This window comes from Pteropus medius, unplaced genomic scaffold, assembly GCF_902729225.1.
Source record: "Pteropus medius unplaced genomic scaffold, Ma_sr-lr_union100, whole genome shotgun sequence".
Lineage (NCBI taxonomy): Eukaryota > Metazoa > Chordata > Mammalia > Chiroptera > Pteropodidae > Pteropus > Pteropus medius.
The window spans coordinates 41,248,958-41,255,412 of NW_024340849.1; positions in this window are offsets into that span (position 1 = coordinate 41,248,958).

The following is a 6,455-nucleotide window of genomic DNA, read 5'->3' on the forward strand; positions in this document are numbered from 1 at the left end:
GGAATGGATAGTAATAGTCACAAGTGTTTTCCATTCCATGCTACCTGATTTTCATTTTTTAATTCTTTCTCATTTTAAGGGAGCAGAAATATATCTGGCTGAGTTGTGGGAAGAGAAAAAAATGTGTTCATAGTCCATCAAAAATAAGCTTTTTATAAAAAGAACAAAATTTGCAATAAAACTTGATTTTCACCTTATTGTACATTTATTTCTTCATATTAGATTTTTCTTCATTTATATTCAATTTATATTTTATATAAGTATTTCTTCAGTTTCATGTACTGATTTAGCTTCTAAAATTAACAGTGTTATTCTTACTTCTTAGAGTCTTTCATGTGCTTGATTGTTTCTTCACTGGTTGGCTCTCAGCTTTGGTGTGGTGGTGGAGGGTGGGCATTGGCTTTTTATTTTTTTGATGCTTGCCATAAACTTCACATTTTTACAGGGGAAGATATTCCTGGTTATTTGTAAAGTTATCCTACTATCTTTATCTACTGCTCTGCTCTACATGTTATTTTAGTTGCTCTGTTATAATGTTACTTTTCTTTAACATGATACTAATTGCTATATAGCTTTCTCAAGATTTTCTATTGTAAGCCCTAACAGAAACTAGACAAATATGAAGCTAAATTGAAGAGAGCAGTTTGTTTCCCTGTAGACGTTAATCAGTTTTGTATCTAATGCAGCAACTTTATCCTAAATTTATTAAATTTCTTATAAATGCCTAGTTGAATCAAATCTGTGATGTGTGTTCATTTTATGTTTTTATGAGTCATGTTTTTAAACTTTTAGAAAATTATGCTTAAGCAATTTTGGAGGATATTCTCTGAGATGCTCAAGTGGACTAATCTGTTTAAGAGGTAATAAAACTATATTTCTTGAGAAGTATCCCTGATAGGCAGCTTAACCTTGGCTGAGAGAAAATCACACACAGCAGTACAACTTAGTAACTCTATTTCTCTAGATTTTTTCCCCCTTCCTACTGATTTTATTCTTTATTTTGGTTGCTGGTTCATGCACAGCCAATCCATTAGTTTCCATTGTTGGCAGCAGTGATTAAAAATTTTGCTTTTCCCCAAACAGTTGGTAATCTCTGTTAGATGGATCATAAAGATGGATTCTTCCTTTGGTGACAGATAACAGAGAATCTGATTAGTTGGTCTTTTTATTTGTCTCTTAGTCTATTTGTGACCTTTGATCAATTAGGAATTCATTCATAACAGCTCTTTGGAATCCAGACTGGTGAGTTTCTGTTTTCATGTTCACTTTGTCCTGGGACTGAATTCGTAGAACTAAATTTAAAAGTGTCCTGTGAATCTGTGTCTGTCTCTCTGTGTCTGAAATTATGAACTCTGGAAGCCTCACTGAGTGAGTAGAAGATGTTTTCCTTCCATGTTACCTAGCCTCCTGATAGTCACAGTTCTATATAGTTCTCTAATTGATTGTGCTAGGTTGGTCTAGGTGGCCAATAGCTTATGGTAGTATGCCACATCTCAAATTAGGTATAAAAAAAGGATGTGGCTTCCATCTTGGGCATGCTTTCTACTCTATCTCCCTCCTCCTCCACCTTTTCCTCCTCCTCCTCCTTCTTCTCCTCCTCCTCCTCCTCTTCCTCCTCCTTCTCTCTCTCTGCACTTGCTCTGGGAAAAAGAAACTGTCATGTCGCACAAAGTGCCACAAAGAGACTCATGGGGTGAAAAACTAGAGACAGTTTCAGTCAGGGAGGACCTTAGGCCTCCAGATGAGGATGTATGGAAACCCCTGTTGAGCTTTGAGATTCTTACAGCCGTGGACAGCAGCCTGACTGCAATCTTGAAAGATCCTGGCTAGAACCACCAGATGTTTCTGCATTCCTGACCTTCAGAAATGGTGTAATATAAGTTTGCTCTTTTAAGCTGTTTAATTTGGAATAATTTGTTAAGCAGTAATAGATAATTAATATACCTATCTCTAGAGGCCATTAATAAATTAATATCTCTCAAATTAAAAATGCCTTATTCTAGTTGATTTCTAGTTATGATAAAGAGCTATTTGTATAAATCTAACATCCACAAACTCCATAAAATAAGACAACTGAACTTCTAATAATTTTTAAGTTTTAAATTTAACATTTTCTTACAGAAACTACTAGCTCAGGAATATTTTAATATAAGAATCCAAGTACATTAAGTTAAGGTGAATTTGTGAATAAATTAGTGTAGTTTAATAATGTGGCTTAGAAATGATACTTATGTCTTTTTTTAAATTTTTATCAGTATAAAATATTAGATAAGAATACATTTTATTATTTTTAAAATAAGATTTATTTTTATTTTCTCATAAAGAGACTAATTCTTGGAATTTCTTCAACTACTTATACCATTTACTGATAAAATAAGTTTAAGAGTAATCATATAATATTTAAAACTATAAAAGTTATAAATTTTTGTCTAACTTAATTGAATAATAATTCTGACAACTTTTCATAACCAAAGTAACTTGTTTTCTACGTATCAACTTGAACACCATTTCCAAAATCTTTAGATATTTTAAAATCTTGTAATAGTATTAAATTGAATTAACAGCTAATCATTTGATACTTTGTTTCTAAGTAATGTTTCTGAATACAGAAATACTGATTACTATACCTAATAATAGGTTTATATATGTTTGCTCCTTTTTTATATATGAGTAGACTTTGGAACATGTTAATAAATGTGTGTTTTTTTAAATAAAGTTATGTGGTAAAATGATTGTGAGCTTTGCTAGTCTTCCAAAATGCTCGTGTATAAAAGTTTTCAATTATCATCCTCTTAGTTTTTGTGAAATATTAGTTACTTTTGTTTAAAGTTATCATTAGAGATTTGAATTTAAGAGTAATACTGACAGAACATTACAACCATATTCCCAGGTAGGTGGATGAGATTTTGTTTTTCAGGGAATCAGAGAGTAGGTTTGTCCCAATTAAAGTATCAGTTTGTTCTAGAATATGATGGATCACGGTGAAGGACAAACAATTTTTTTCCAAGTTTTAGAAGATATGAAGGAAGAGAATTGGATTTTCTTTGTTTTAGTAATAAGATTCCATATTTCACTATGATGTAGGGAAGAAGCATGAAAACTAAATGTTAAATCAAGCTGTATTCAGAGCCTGCAATGTGATGCTGGAAACCTACAGAACAAAGGAAGATTCCTGCTGGAATTACTAACAAATCATTTACCCATACCATGAAGGGAAAGCAGTCTTTAAGTTGCACCCTATAGGAAATAAACCCAACATTCATTTCCTACAGCCAAACTGTTGGAAACCTATAGAACAAAGGGTGGGATTGCTAGCATACCTTTCAGGCTACATACCATACCATCAAAGAAAAATAGGTAAGCAATGTCTTTTTTTATTTGGACAATAATTATTATTTTTTTTATTTATCACTATTATGAAAAAAATATTTCAGTACTAATTTAGTTGATCATGTTTTGTAAATTCTTATAAAAGAAATTCAGAAGTACATTATACATAAGTGATTCATTTATAAGGTATTTGTTTGCATTAATTTAAAATGATATTTTTTAAACCTGATGGGATTTAACGAGAATATAGTATAATTAACATTTATAAAAATTATTGACTATTTGATTTTATATTTTCTTATACTATTCAAGACCTATTGACAATTTTAAGCTTATAATTTCACTTTTTAAAATAAATACTACCTATGGTCATTAACAAAGTCATTAAAGTGTAATTCATAGACACCAAGAATGATATATAAATTGAATTCCCTGAATACAGGGTCCCTTTCAGTCTCTCTCATTCTCTGTCTTTGAGAGGAGAACATGTTATGCCTTTTTCCTTCTGACTCTGACTCTAACTCTGGCCTGCACTTTCTCATGCACAGTCAAGGACGCTCATCCTCTTCTTTCAGTGCAGGACTTAAGTCCCCACTTGGGGAGATTCACCCCATCATACATCAACTAGAATAATTTTCTCTGCTTTAAATTGACTTTGAAATATTTTTATTAATTTAAAAAATGGTTCCTCAGTTGTGAAAGAGTTCATATTTCTTACAATCGTATAACAGTCTTCTGCTTTATTTTTAAACAACACTTTGATTAAATAGGTAGCCAATATTGATCCTATTTCAATTAAGTAACCAATTCTCATCTGGTAGTCCTTTTGAGTTCCCAAGACTACTCCCTAACATCAGAAAAGGGTATCTAGAATGTCTTTTACACCTAAAAATACCTTTGAGATTTCTCAAAAATTCCCTGGAAAATCATACAGATCTCATTTTCTAAAAGCAGGATGATATAAATAATGTGGAGTGCTGGGTATCCTCTAAATTTCATTATTAGTTCAACATTATTGTAATACTGTATGTATATATGAAGAATTGTCAATTTAGAAGAAGTATTCATTCAGCCTTCTGTAAGATGAGATTGTGTAGTTAAAATATTATACAAAATGTATTATTTTCTCCAATTCGAATATTTGAAAACACTCATATGAGTACACTTATACAAGGCTTATATTTAAAAGCAAAGGCTATGGTGCAGTGGTGCAGTGAGAGAAAAAGAATGCAGAGGTGTAAAAGACATTTTGCTACTCAAATTTTCCTGGGCCCTTTCTTTTAGCACACAGAGCTTGACAGGGGCTCTGGCTTACCTCCCAAGATTTGTGCGAGGAATCTTGGTTTTAGGAGAGCTCACTGAAAAAACTCTTGGATGACTATTTAGGTAGTCAAGCAAGGCTTGTTAAACAGTTTAGCCCAATTGCAGATTATAAAATAAAATAACTCTGGGGGCCACTAGGAGAGTTTAGAATTTTAAACTGGGTATTAGAAGTTCCTCTGCTCTTATACTGCCTAAAACAAAGAAAAACAAAAACACACAAACAACAACAAAACAAACATATTCAGGCATCTTCAGAAATAAAAAAGATAAAGGAAAATCTTTTCCAGCTATAAAATAACACATAAAATGTTATTAATAAAAATATTCGTGATTGTATTTTTTTTTTAAGAAAGCCATGGAGATTTACCAATGACCTTGCTGTTCATAGTTTTTACTTTAAGGGGAACTATTGATTGAATCCTTATGAACTAGTCATGTCCTGTAACCTAATAAGAAATTTTAATTTCTTCCATTCTGACATTGTTTTTACTTAATAAAATAACTCTGGACATTCACTCTCATTCTCAAACAGTTCTCTGCTCCCCTCTGATGCTTGCTGAAGGCTCTGCCATAAGTAACAAGTTAGAATTTTTGTCTTCAGCAAAGATGCACAATCTTAGAGCCTCATGAAAAGGAGTGCACTAGCTACCCTGAATCATACATACATCTAAGAATGGTTTTTTGAGCACTGGCTTCCAAGCTGACATCATTCAAAAAACTTTCTGACTGTATCAGTGAATCAAGTCAGGACTTCAGGATTCCCTTTAGTCCTGAAGCAGACATGTTTAATAAAAGAAGACTTTTCACTCAAGATTGAGCAGAATAAGAATTAATTAAGCTGAACTGAATAAACTGATAAAAATTTTATTGTGGTTATTTGTTCAAAATAGTGTTGTTATTATTTCCAAAGATTTATTCTTATGAATATACGAGGAAGACGTCCCTTTCTTCTTAAGCTGTCTATAATCTTTAATTTACTATATTCTGTTTTTGCAAAATAAAAGGAAACAATTTTACTGATATCTAATACTCACTGACATTCTTCCCTAAATTTAGAAACAAATACTTCTATTCAGTTTCTTTACTTTCATGTAATATATTTTTTTGTGTATGTTCTATAACAACATGTTTTTATTTTAACCAGGATATAATTAGAAAAATTAATTGTACAATTGAGGCCATATTTAAAAATAATTCTCATTTTCATAAGGTATACCAAGCCCATTATTAAGAAAGGTATTGATTTTATATGTTAGATTTCGTGCTTACAAAAACCTCTTCTAACAAAAAGAGGGCTTTCTACCTGGTTCATAGGGTCCTGGTCTCACGGATGGCAATGGGGGTCACTTCTGGAAGGCCAGGAACTACAACAAAATGTGTGGACCTGAAGAGGTGGGGGAATTTGTGAAAATGTATAGGTACTGCAGGTGAAGTATGATGGGAAGAGTCTTCTAGGCTTGGTTTTTCAACCTTGGGATATATGAACAAATAATAGAGGATTTTGGAAGGACAATCCAACATTCTTGAGAAAATTCAGACATTAAGTCTCTGGCTATAGAAGTTGCAGAACAAAATCAAGAAGGCTATTATGGTTAATTAACACTCTTGATGTACCTAAATAAATAACTAGGCTAAACATAATGAAACCAGCCTTTTTAATTATATTTAAGGACAATTTTTGCACATTACTTGTGATCACAAGGCAGAGGAGAATCAAGAATCAAGAATCTTGATTCAAAGTTCCAGACTAAGTTACATGTCATCTTGTAGATTTTTGTGAAGTCATTCTTTGGTAGAAAAGA